Raw genomic sequence first — 13,527 nt, forward strand, 5'->3', positions numbered from 1 at the left:
TTTTTTTTATTATTTTTAGTAACTTTATTAGAAGAAAAAAAATCCTCTTTTCCTCTCCCTGTAGAATACAGGACATAGAGATGGCTGCATTGTAGGTTCATTTATGTGAAATCCTCCCTCTGACATCATCAATCCTAGTGGCTCAACAGCTAGAGCAGCTAGGAAAGCCAGGAGGTTGCTGGACACAAGTTTTGAACGTTGCTGGTTTGAATCCAAGGTGGTGAAGATGAAAAAAAAAAAAAAAATTGTATTTGTATTTTTTTCCTCATTTCTTTATAGTAGTTTTATGGGAACAAATGAATCTGACTCTTTCACCAACATTGAGATACAGTATTTATCTATCTATCTATCTATCTCTATCCCTCTATCTATCTATCTATCTATCTATGATTCTATCTCTCTATCTATCTATGATTCTATCTATGATTCTATCTATCTATGATTCTATCTCTATCTATTATCTGTCGTGTATCTATATATCCCTCTATCATCCATCCCTCTATCATCCATCCATCCCACTATCATCCATCCCTCCCTCTATCATCCATCCCTCCCTCTATCTCTCCATTCATCTCTCCATTCATCCCTCCATTCATCCCTCCATTCATCCCTCTAACCCTCCCTCTATCCCTCCATTCATCCCTCCATTCATCCACCCATCCCTCCCTCTATCCCTCCATTCATCCCTCCATTCATCCCTCTATCATCCATCCATCCCTCCCTCTATCCCTCCATTCATCCCTCCCTCTATCCCTCCATTCATCCCTCTATCATCCATCCCTCCCTCTATCCCTCCCTCTATCCCTCCATTCATCCCTCTATCCCTCCATTCATCCCTCTATCCCTCCATGCATCCATCCCTCCCTCTATCCCTCCATTCATCCCTCCATTCATCCACACATCCCTCCCTCTATCCCTCCATTCATCCCTCCATTCATCCCTCTATCATCCATCCATCCCTCCCTCTATCCCTCCATTCATCCCTCCCTCTATCCCTCCATTCATCCCTCTATCCCTCCATTCATCCCTCTATCCCTCCATGCATCCATCCCTCCCTCTATCCCTCCATTCATCCCTCCATTCATCCCTCTATCATCCATGCATCCATCCCTCCCTCTATCCCTCCTTTCATCCCTCTATCCCTCCATTCATCCCTCCTTCTATCCCTCCATTCATCCCTCCTTCTATCCCTCCATTCATCCTTCCATTCATCCCTCTATCATCCATCCATCCCTCCCTCTATCCCTCCATTCATCCCTCTATCATCCATCCATCCCTCTATCCCTCCTTTCATCCCTCTATCCCTCCATTCATCCCTCTATCATCCATCCATCCCTCCCTCCCTCTATCCCTCCATTCATCCCTCTATCATCCATCCATCCATCCATCCCTCTATCCATCCCTCTATCATCCATCCATCCATCCCTCCCTCTATCCCTCCATTCATCCCTCCATTCATCCCTCCATTCATCCCTCTATCATCCATCCATCCCTGCCTCTATCCCTCCATTCATCCCTCCCTCTATCCCTCCATTCATCCCTCTATCATCCATCCCTGCCTCTATCCCTCCATTCATCCCTCCCTCTATCCCTCCATTCATCCCTCTATCATCCATCCATCCCTCCCTCTATCCCTCCATTCATCCCTCCATTCATCCCTCTATCATCCATCCATCCCTGCCTCTATCCCTCCATTCATCCCTCCCTCTATCCCTCCATTCATCCCTCTATCATCCATCCCTCCCTCTATCCCTCCATTCATCCCTCTATCATCCATGCATCCCTCTATCCCTCCTTTCATCCCTCTATCATCCATCCATCCCTCTATCCCTCCATTCATCCCTCTAGCATCCATCCATCCCTCTATCCCTCCATTCATCCCTCTATCATCCATGCATCCATCCCTCCCTCTATCCCTCCATTCATCCCTCCATTCATCCCTCTATCATCCATCCATCCCTCCCTCTATCCCTCCTTTCATCCCTCTATCCCTCCATTAATCCCTCCTTCTATCCCTCCATTCATCCCTCTATCATCCATCCATCCCTCCCTCTATCCCTCCATTCATCCCTCTATCATCCATCCATCCCTCTCTCTATCCCTACTTTCATCCCTCTATCCCTCCATTCATCCCTCTATCATCCATCCATCCTTCCCTCTATCCCTCCATTCATCCCTCCATTCATCCCTCTATCATCCATCCATCCATCCATCCCTGCCTCTATCCCTCCATTCATCCCTCCCTCTATCCCTCCATTCATCCCTCTATCATCCATCCATCCCTCTATCCCTCCATTCATCCCTCCTTCTATCCCTCCATTCATCCCTCTATTCATCCCTCTATCATTCATCCATCCCTCCCTCTATCCCTCCTTTCATCCCGCTATGCCTCCATTCATCCCTCTATCATCCATCCATCCCTCCCTCTATCCCTCTTTTCATCCCTCTATCCCTCCATTCATCCCTCTATCATCCATCCATCCATCCCTCTATCCCTCCTTTCATCCCTCTATCCCTCCATTCATCCATCCCTCCCTCTATCCCTCCTTTCATCCCTCTATCCCTCCATTCATCCCTCCATCTTTGCAGCTGAATAACCTGCTTCTGGTGTCTCCCCTGCAGTATAGAGGTCAAGATAACAAAATCTTCCTATTGCTTTCAATAGAGGCAGTAGCTCAGTGGTTAGAGCTGCTGCCTTTGAAACAATGAATCACAGCTCCACGAGTTCGAGTCCCCGCTGCCCCGGAAATCCAGAGCCGATGATAATTTAATTTAATTTATTCACTCCACTGAGGGGAGGAGCCGGGACATCAGCTGTGAGCCGCGGGAGTGCGGGACAGCCCTGATAAATCGTGCAAGTCCCGCAGAATCCGGGACGGTTGGGAGGTATGTAATACAGGATGTAACTCAGGAGTAGTACAGGATAAGTAATGTAATGTATGTACACAGTGACTGCACCAGCAGAATAGTGAGTGCAGCTCTGGAGTATAATACAGGAGGTAACTCAGGATCAGTACAGGATAAGTAATGTAATGTATGTACACAGTGACTGCACCAGCAGAATAGTGAGTGGAGCTCTGGAGTATAATACAGGATGTAACTCAGGAGTAGTACAGGATAAGTAATGTAATGTATGTACACAGTGACTGCACCAGCAGAATAGTGAGTGCAGCTCTGGAGTATAATACAGGATGTAACTCAGGATCAGTAATGTAATGTAATGTACTCAGTGACTGCACCAGCAGAATAGTGAGTGCAGCTCTGGGGTATAATACAGGATGTAACTCAGAATCAGTACAGGATCAGTAATGTAATGTATGTATACAGTGACTGCACCAGCAGAATAGTGAGTGGAGCTCTGGAGTATAATACAGGATGTAACTCAGGATCAGTACAGGATAAGTAATGTAATGTATGTACACAGTGACTACACCAGCAGAATAGTGAGTGCAGCTCTGGAGTATAGTACAGGATGTAACTCAGAATCAGTACAGGATCAGTAATGTAATGTATGTACACAGTGACTCCACCAGCAGAATAGTGAGTGCAGCTCTGGGGTATAATACAGGATGTAACTCAGAATCAGTACAGGATCAGTAATGTAATGTATGTATACAGTGACTGCACCAGCAGAATAGTGAGTGGAGCTCTGGAGTATAATACAGGATGTAACTCAGGATCAGTACAGGATAAGTAATGTAATGTATGTACACAGTGACTACACCAGCAGAATAGTGAGTGCAGCTCTGGAGTATAGTACAGGATGTAACTCAGAATCAGTACAGGATCAGTAATGTAATGTATGTACACAGTGACTGCACCAGCAGAATAGTGAGTGGAGCTCTGGAGTATAATACAGGATGTAACTCAGGATCAGTGCAGGATAAGTAATGTAATGTATGTACATAGTGACTGCACCAGCAGAATAGTGAGTGGAGCTCTGGAGCATAATACAGGAGGTAACTCAGGATCAGTACAGGATAAGTAATGTAATGTATGTACACAGTGACTGCACCAGCAGAATAGTGAGTGCAGCTCTGGAGTATAATACAGGATGTAACTCAGAATCAGTACAGGATCAGTAATGTAATGTATGTATACAGTGACTGCACCAGCAGAATAGTGAGTGGAGCTCTGGAGTATAATACAGGATGTAACTCAGGAGTAGTACAGGATAAGTAATGTAATGTATGTACACAGTGACTGCACCAGCAGAATAGTGAGTGCAGCTCTGGAGTATAAGGCTATGTGCCCACGCTACAGGATTTACCGCGGATTTGCCGCGGATTTTGCCGCGGATTTGCCGAAAATCTGCAGCAGCAGCACTTCCAAGCCATTTCAATGGCATTTTGGAAATGCTGTGCCCATGCTGCGGATTTTTCCGCGGCGGATTTGCCGCGGATTTTGATCCGGAAAAATCTGCAGCATGTCAATTGTTTGGTGCAGATTTTGTGCGGATTTTTGGTTTTGAATGGGGGAAAAAAAAAAAATGAAATCCGCATCAAAATCCGCGGCAAATCCGCGGTAAATCCGCGGTAAATTCGCGGCAAATCCGCGGGTGCGGATTTGCCGCGAAAGTCGCGGATTTTCAGGCAAAAAAATCCGCAGGGACATTCTAGCGTGGGCACATAGCCTAATACAGGATGTAACTCAGGATCAGTAATGTAATGTAATGTACTCAGTGACTGCACCAGCAGAATAGTGAGTGCAGCTCTGGGGTATAATACAGGATGTAACTCAGAATCAGTACAGGATCAGTAATGTAATGTATGTACATAGTGACTGCACCAGCAGAATAGTGAGTGCAGCTCTGGAGTATAATACAGGATGTAACTCAGGATCAGTACAGGATAAGTAATGTAATGTATGTACACAGTGACTGCACCAGCAGAATAGTGAGTGCAGCTCTGGAGTATAGTACAGGATGTAACTCAGAATCAGTACAGGATCAGTAATGTAATGTATGTATACAGTGACTGCACCAGCAGAATAGTGAGTGGAGCTCTGGAGTATAATACAGGAGGTAACTCAGGATCAGTACAGGATAAGTAATGTAATGTATGTACACAGTGACTGCACCAGCAGAATAGTGAGTGCAGCTCTGGAGTATAATACAGGATGTAACTCAGAATCAGTACAGGATCAGTAATGTAATGTATGTATACAGTGACTGCACCAGCAGAATAGTGAGTGGAGCTCTGGAGTATAATACAGGAGGTAACTCAGAATCAGTACAGGATCAGTAATGTAATGTATGTACATAGTGACTGCACCAGCAGAATAGTGAGTGGAGCTCTGGAGTATAATACAGGATGTAACTCAGAATCAGTACAGGATCAGTAATGTAATGTAGGTACACAGTGACTGCACCAGCAGAATAGTGAGTGCAGCTCTGGAGTATAATACAGGATGTAACTCAGGAGTAGTACAGGATAAGTAATGTAATGTATGTACACAGTGACTGCACCAGCAGAATAGTGAGTGCAGCTCTGGAGTATAATACAGGAGGTAACTCAGGATCAGTACAGGATCAGTAATGTAATGTATGTACACAGTGACTGCACCAGCAGAATAGTGAGTGCAGCTCTGCAGTATAATACAGGAGGTAACTCAGGATCAGTACAGGATCAGTAATGTAATGTATGTATACAGTGACTGCACCAGCAGAATAGTGAGTGGAGCTCTGGAGTATAATACAGGATGTAACTCAGGATCAGTACAGGATATGTCGCGGGCGGGGAGGAGGGTGTCAGCACACCGCGCTCACCCCTTCTGCTCGGGTCCGACTGCTCAGTGGTGGCTCGAGCCGTAGGCCGGATCCCGGGGGTTTCCTCGAGCGGCACTCCTCGCCCGTGAGTGAAAGGGGGGTTGTTTGGGGTGTTGGGATAATGTCCGTGACGCCACCCACGGTTGTGGTGATGTGTAGCAGGTTACGGCCGGGATGTTCTTCGGGCAGGTGAGCATGCACATCCCGCCGGGCTACAAACACTTCGGCCTCCAGGCCAGGCTCGTAGATGAACCCGTAGCCCGGCGGACATCAAACCGCCTCACCTGTCCCTCGTACAGCGGTCCCCGGTCACGGAATGTCGCTTGCCGGAGATTCTCTTTCTCCCGGATCGCTCTGGCCACCAGCTCGGCCTTCTTCCTTTCCCTCTCGGCGATCTCCAGGCCCAGCGGTACCGGCTCCCTATCCCAGTACGGCGCTGCTGCCAGCGCCGGCGCACGGGTCGGGCCCCGCGGGACATCCTGGACATTACCCACTGTCAGGACTACGGGTGGCATGTCCCGCGGTGTCTTGGCCTTGGGCGCTGCCTTGCAGCAACAACCCGGCACTACCTCAGCCGAGGTGTGGGGGATGGGCCTAGGGGCTTTCCGCTGCTGGGCCTTCGGCCCGGAGCGGGTCATCGGCTCCGGCTCGGGGAGTTTCTCAGGGGATGCCTCCGGTTCGGTCTTCGGAGTCTTCCACGGCAACACCGCTGACTTGCTGCAGGCTCCGGCTACAGGTTGGCCCGCTTGGGCGGGGACGCTGGGTACTGCTACCGGTTGCGGTGGTAGCAGGCCTAGTGACGGGGTCACGGCCTCCGGGACGGGTGGCGAGGGAGGCAGCGAAGGGAGAGGGCTTGGACCGGGCCCCACAGCCGCGATGACCGGCCCCTCAAGGGCGTCGGGACGTGGGTCACTCACCCTCCCTTTCTCCGCTTCCTCCTCGCGTCTCCGCACGGTGGCTACAACGTCCGCCATGTTGGCCTCCCACTCCTCCATGAGGAGCTGCATCTTTACCTGCAGCCGTTGGTAGAGCTGCGCGGTCCGGATCTCCACCCACGCCGCGGTTCCAGGCGCGGGGGGTACGGTGTCGCGGGACGGCATCCACATGCTGGCTTTCTCTCTTTCTTCCAGGAACGGGATGTTTGCAGAGTCCTGGCGTCCCTGCTTTTATAGCCGCAGCTACATGCAGGCCGGCCGCCATCGCGTCCCCCTTAGCTCTTTCCGGCCCCTCCTCTCTCGGGGTGGGGTTTTGGCCTTCGCGCCTCTACTGCTCGAGAAGACGCTCGAGCGGGAACTTTTCGCGCCAAAGATGGCGGCTTCCGAAATTTTTCTGCCGGATACCTCCGGCGGTAACAAGGCGCACCTCTACCAGACGGCAGAGCGGTAAGATCCTGTTCGTGACGCCAAGTTGTCGCGGGCGGGGAGGAGGGTGTCAGCACACCGCGCTCACCCCTTCTGCTCGGTTCCGGCTGCTCAGTGGTGGCTCGAGCCGTAGGCCGGATCCCGGGGGTTTTCCTCGAGCGGCACTCCTCGCCCGTGAGTGAAAGGGGGGTTGTTTGGGGTGTTGGGATAATGTCCGTGACGCCACCCACGGTTGTGGTGATGTGTAGCACCACCGCTGCTTAATGCGGGGATCCCGGGGATGGTGATGGGGAGCAGCCAGGTGTTGTGTTGCCCCTCCGTGGGTAGGGGTTGGTGATCCCGGGGCCCGGTGATGGCTTGGGAGGTGCAGGGCTTGGTGGGCGCAGGGACGCGGGGACAGCGCTGTGCCTTGCGGCACTGTGGTACTCACTCAGCCTGAGACGTGACACAGTTTGTACGGTAAACCAACGGCTGGTAGGACGGTCCCACAGACGGCTGCTTTGCTTTCCCGGTAGGTGACGGTGATGTCCCTCTTCCTTGCACCTGTATGTACGGATGGTTGCGATGGGTCCCCACCGGTAACCCGCTCCCCGGCTTCAAGCTGGGCCGGAGGAGCACTACACTTTGCCCGCAGGCGCTGGCCCTCAGGGACTGGTGCCCTGGCGGTGGCGGTGCCTCTGTTGTACAGGTTGGACTGTTGCCTTCAATCGGGACTTGGTTGTTGGGGGAATCTACGTCCCCTTCACTGACGGATTCGGCAAATTTGGCGACTCCTAGCCTTGCCGGGGTCCGAGAGGCCCCTGCCCTGGTGCTGACTGTCCTTCGGAACACTGCTCCAGACCACCGGGCACACAGCCAACGGGGTCCTTCCAGGAACTTCCAAACGGTCCCCCTCCGGACAGTCACCGCCGTCGCTGACCTTGCTGTACTGGCCCTACACAAAGCTGGGCTCTCAGGCTTTGCACACTCTCTGCTCTGTCACCACTTCTTGCTTTCCTCCTTTACTACTCTTCTTTCCTCCACTTTCACTTCTTTGTTGTTTACTCTAGCCCCTGCCTGGGCTACTCTGCTGTTGACACAGGCTCACCCTGGGCTCATCTGCCTGACACTTCCTGCCTCCAGAGCTGTGAGCTCCTTGGTGGGCGGAGCCAACCGCCTGGCCCACCCCCTGGTGTGCATCATCAGACTCCTGGAGGAAGGCAACAAGGATTTCTGGTTCAGCTTAGGTGTGCCTACCTGGGATGTGGGGTGTGGTGGTGTGTGACCTGTGTCCCCTGGCTTGCCCAGGGCGACACATTCCCCCTTAGCAAAACGCAGACCGTCCGCGGGCTGCCGTCCTACACCGGTTTTATTTTCTGTAAAAGGGGATAACAGGGTTAAACAACATGCATAACATTTTTAATAAATTCTTCCCAAGACGGGAGGCACATTTTACTTTTAACGTTTTAACGGTATACGGTCACGGTTTCCGCTCTCTCCCACCCAAGTAACCTGGCCCTGATGCTGCCCCTAAAACCCAGGCAGCACCCCTTGACCCACAGTCCAGCACACGGTACCCGAGCGGGATCTGTCCTTCCCCTCCAGAGGGTAGCCACCGGTTCCTTTGGTGGCTGGGCCCTGGCCTGCTCTGCTCAGGGCCCTCCCTCCAACCTGCCTCTCCGGAGGCGGCCTGCGGAAACGGTAACGGTACCCAACATATATACAAGCCACTAACGTTTGTGGTTGCCCTGCAAAGTTCACGGGCTTGTCCATGGATAGTTCCCATGCATTTTTTTTAAACTTTAAACGGTCCCCACGGGGACAACGGTGCCGGCTCCAGCCGGTTGCAAATCACACAAGCAAATCAGGTAACTTTTCGGTAATCATCTTTTTTCTTATCATTGCAGAACTTTCAAACTTTTCAAAAACTTTTCAACCAAACAGGTGGTCCCAACGGGGACGGCGCTGCGGGCCTTTATTGCCCTACTCCGGTCTTTCAAGCGCTGGGGTTGCCGGCAAGGGGTAGAGGTCTGCGCTCGCTCGGGCCTCCGGGCCCCTCCTGAGGTTAACGTCCAGCGCAAACCATCCTCGCTCCCCAAAGTGCCGGGTATACTGCACAATATCTCCCGGCATCAGGTTACGGCCGGGATGTTCTTCGGGCAGGTGAGCATGCACATCCCGCCGGGCTACAAACACTTCGGCCTCCAGGCCAGGCTCGTAGATGAACCCGTAGCCCCGGCGGACATCAAACCGCCTCACCTGTCCCTCGTACAGCGGTCCCCGGTCACGGAATGTCGCTTGCCGGAGATTCTCTTTCTCCCGGATCGCTCTGGCCACCAGCTCGGCCTTCTTCCTTTCCCTCTCGGCGATCTCCAGGCCCAGCGGTACCGGCTCCCTATCCCAGTACGGCGCTGCTGCCAGCGCCGGCGCACGGGTCGGACCCCGCGGGACATCCTGGATATTACCCACTGTCAGGACTACGGGTAGCATGTCCCGCGGTGTCTTGGCCTTGGGCGCTGCCTTGCAGCAACAACCCGGCGCTACCTCAGCCGAGGTGTGGGGGATGGGCCTAGGGGCTTTCCGCTGCTGGGCCTTCGGCCCGGAGCGGGTCATCGGCTCCGGCTCGGGGAGTTTCTCAGGGGATGCCTCCGGTTCGGTCTTCGGAGTCTTCCACGGCAACACCGCTGACTTGCTGCAGGCTCCGGCTACAGGTTGGCCCGCTTGGGCGGGGACGCTGGGTACTGCTACCGGTTGCGGTGGTAGCAGGCCTAGTGACGGGGTCACGGCCTCCGGGACGGGTGGCGAGGGAGGCAGCGAAGGGAGAGGGCTTGGACCGGGCCCCACAGCCGCGATGACCGGCCCCTCAAGGGCGTCGGGACGTGGGTCACTCACCCTCCCTTTCTCCGCTTCCTCCTCGCGTCTCCGCACGGTGGCTACAACGTCCGCCATGTCGGCCTCCCACTCCTCCATGAGGAGCTGCATCTTTACCTGCAGCCGTTGGTAGAGCTGCGCGGTCCGGATCTCCACCCACGCCGCGGTTCCAGGCGCGGGGGGTACGGTGTCGCGGGACGGCATCCACATGATGGCTTTCTCTCTTTCTTCCAGGAACGGGATGTTTGCAGAGTCCTGGCGTCCCTGCTTTTATAGCCGCAGCTACATGCGGCCGGCCGCCATCGCGTCCCCCTTAGCTCTTTCCGGCCCCTCCTCTCTCGGGGCGGGGTTTTGGCCTTCGCGCCTCTACTGTTCGAGAAGACGCTCGAGCGGGAACTTTTCGCGCCAAAGATGGCGGCTTCCGAAATTTTTCTGCCGGATACCTCCGGCGGTAACAAGGCGCACCTCTACCAGACGGCAGAGCGGTAAGATCCTGTTCGTGACGCCAAGTTGTCGCGGGCGGGGAGGAGGGTGTCAGCACACCGCGCTCACCCCTTCTGCTCGGGTCCGGATGCTCAGTGGTGGCTCGAGCCGTAGGCCGGATCCCGGGGGTTTTCCTCGAGCGGCACTCCTCGCCCGTGAGTGAAAGGGGGGTTGTTTGGGGTGTTGGGATAATGTCCGTGACGCCACCCACGGTTGTGGTGATGTGTAGCACCACCGCTGCTTAATGCGGGGATCCCGGGGATGGTGATGGGGAGCAGCCAGGTGTTGTGTTGCCCCTCCGTGGGTAGGGGTTGGTGATCCCGGGGCCCGGTGATGGCTTGGGAGGTGCAGGGCTTGGTGGGCGCAGGGACGCGGGGACAGCGCTGTGCCTTGCGGCACTGTGGTACTCACTCAGCCTGAGACGTGACACAGTTTGTACGGTAAACCAACGGCTGGTAGGACGGTCCCACAGACGGCTGCTTTGCTTTCCCGGTAGGTGACGGTGATGTCCCTCTTCCTTGCACCTGTTTGTACGGATGGTTGCGATGGGTCCCCACCGGTAACCCGCTCCCCGGCTTCACGCTGGGCCGGAGGAGCACTACACTTTGCCCGCAGGCGCTGGCCCTCAGAGACTGGTGCCCTGGCGGTGGCGGTGCCTCTGTTGTACAGGTTGGACTGTTGCCTTCAATCGGGACTTGGTTGTTGGGGGAATCTACGTCCCCTTCACTGACGGATTCGGCAAATTTGGCGACTCCAAGCCTTGCCGGGGTCCGAGAGGCCCCTGCCCTGGTGCTGACTGTCCTTCGGAACACTGCTCCAGACCACCGGGCACACAGCCAACGGGGTCCTTCCAGGAACTTCCAAACGGTCCCCCTCCGGACAGTCACCGCCGTCGCTGACCTTGCTGTACTGGCCCTACACAAAGCTGGGCTCTCAGGCTTTGCACACTCTCTGCTCTGTCACCACTTCTTGCTCTCCTCCTTTACTACTCTTCTTTCCTCCACTTTCACTTCTTCGTTGTTTACTCTAGCCCCTGCCTGGGCTACTCTGCTGTTGACACAGGCTCCCCCTGGGCTCATCTGCCTGACACTTCCTGCCTCCAGAGCTGTGAGCTCCTTGGTGGGCGGAGCCAACCGCCTGGCCCACCCCCTGGTGTGCATCATCAGACTCCTGGAGGAAGGCAACAAGGATTTCTGGTTCAGCTTAGGTGTGCCTACCTGGGATGTGGGGTGTGGTGGTGTGTGACCTGTGTCCCCTGGCTTGCCCAGGGCGACACAGATAAGTAATGTAATGTATGTACACAGTGACTACACCAGCAGAATAGTGAGTGCAGCTCTGGAGTATAGTACAGGATGTAACTCAGAATCAGTACAGGATCAGTAATGTAATGTATGTATACAGTGACTGCACCAGCAGAATAGTGAGTGGAGCTCTGGAGTATAATACAGGATGTAACTCAGGATCAGTGCAGGATAAGTAATGTAATGTATGTACATAGTGACTGCACCAGCAGAATAGTGAGTGGAGCTCTGGAGTATAATACAGGATGTAACTCAGGCTCCGTACAGGATCAGTAATGTAATGTATGTACACAGTGACTGCACCAGCAGAATAGTGAGGGCAGCTCTGGAGTATAATACAGGATGTAACTCAGGATCAGTACAGGATAAGTAATGTAATGTATGTACACTGTGATTGCACCAGCAGAATAGTGAGTGCAGCTCTGGAGTATAATACAGGATGTAAGTCAGGATCAGTACAAGATAAGTAATGTAATGTATGTATACAGTGACTGCACCAGCAGAATAGTGAGGGCAGCTCTGGAGTATAATACAGGATGTAACTCAGGAGTAGTACAGGATAAGTAATGTAATGTATGTACACAGTGACTGCACCAGCAGAATAGTGAGTGCAGCTCTGGGGTATAATACAGGATGTAACTCAGAATCAGTACAGGATCAGTAATGTAATGTATGTATACAGTGACTGCACCAGCAGAATAGTGAGTGCAGCTCTGGAGTATAATACAGGATGTAACTCAGGAGTAGTACAGGATAAGTAATGTAATGTATATACACAGTGACTGCACCAGCAGAATAGTGAGTGCAGCTCTGGAGTATAATACAGGAGGTAACTCAGGATCAGTACAGGATCAGTAATGTAATGTATGTGCACAGTGACTGCACCAGTAGAATAGTGAGTGCAGCTCTGGAGTATAATACAGGAGGTAACTCAGGATCAGTACAGGATAAGTAATGTAATGTATGTACACAGTGACTGCACCAGCAGAATAGTGAGTGCAGCTCTGGAGTATAATACAGGAGGTAACTCAGGATCAGTACAGGATCAGTAATGTAATGTATGTACACAGTGACTGCACCAGCAGAATAGTGAGTGTAGCTCTGGAGTATAATACAGGAGGTAACTCAGGATCAGTACAGGATCAGTAATGTAATGTATGTACACAGTGACTGCACCAGCAGAATAGTGAGTGCAGCTCTGGAGCATAATACAGGATCTAACTCAGGGTCAGTAATGTAATGTATGTACACAGTGATTGCACCAGCAGAATAGTGAGTGCAGATCTGGAGTATAATACAGGATGTAACTCAGGATCAGTACAGGATAAGTAATGTAATGTATGTACACAGTGACTGCACCAGCAGAATAGTGAGTGCAGCTCTGGGGTATAATACAGGATGTAACTCGGGATCAGTACAGGATAAGTAATGTAATGTACACAGTGACTGCACCAGGAGAATAGTGAGTGCAGCTCTGGAGTATAATACAGGAGGTAACTCAGGATCAATACAGGATAAGTAATGTAATGTATGTACACAGTGACTGCTCCAGCAGAATAGTGAGTGCAGCTCTGGAGTATAATACAGGAGGTAACTCAGGATCAGTACAGGATCAGTAATGTAATGTATGTACATAGTGACTGCACCAGCAGAATAGTGAGTGCAGCTCTGGAGTATAATACAGGAGGTAACTCAGGATCAATACAGGATAAGTAATGTAATGTATGTACACAGTGACTGCACCAGCAGAATAGTGAGTGCAGCT

The sequence above is a fragment of the Anomaloglossus baeobatrachus genome, chromosome 10 (assembly GCF_048569485.1).
Source record: "Anomaloglossus baeobatrachus isolate aAnoBae1 chromosome 10, aAnoBae1.hap1, whole genome shotgun sequence".
NCBI classification, from domain to species: Eukaryota; Metazoa; Chordata; class Amphibia; order Anura; family Aromobatidae; genus Anomaloglossus; species Anomaloglossus baeobatrachus.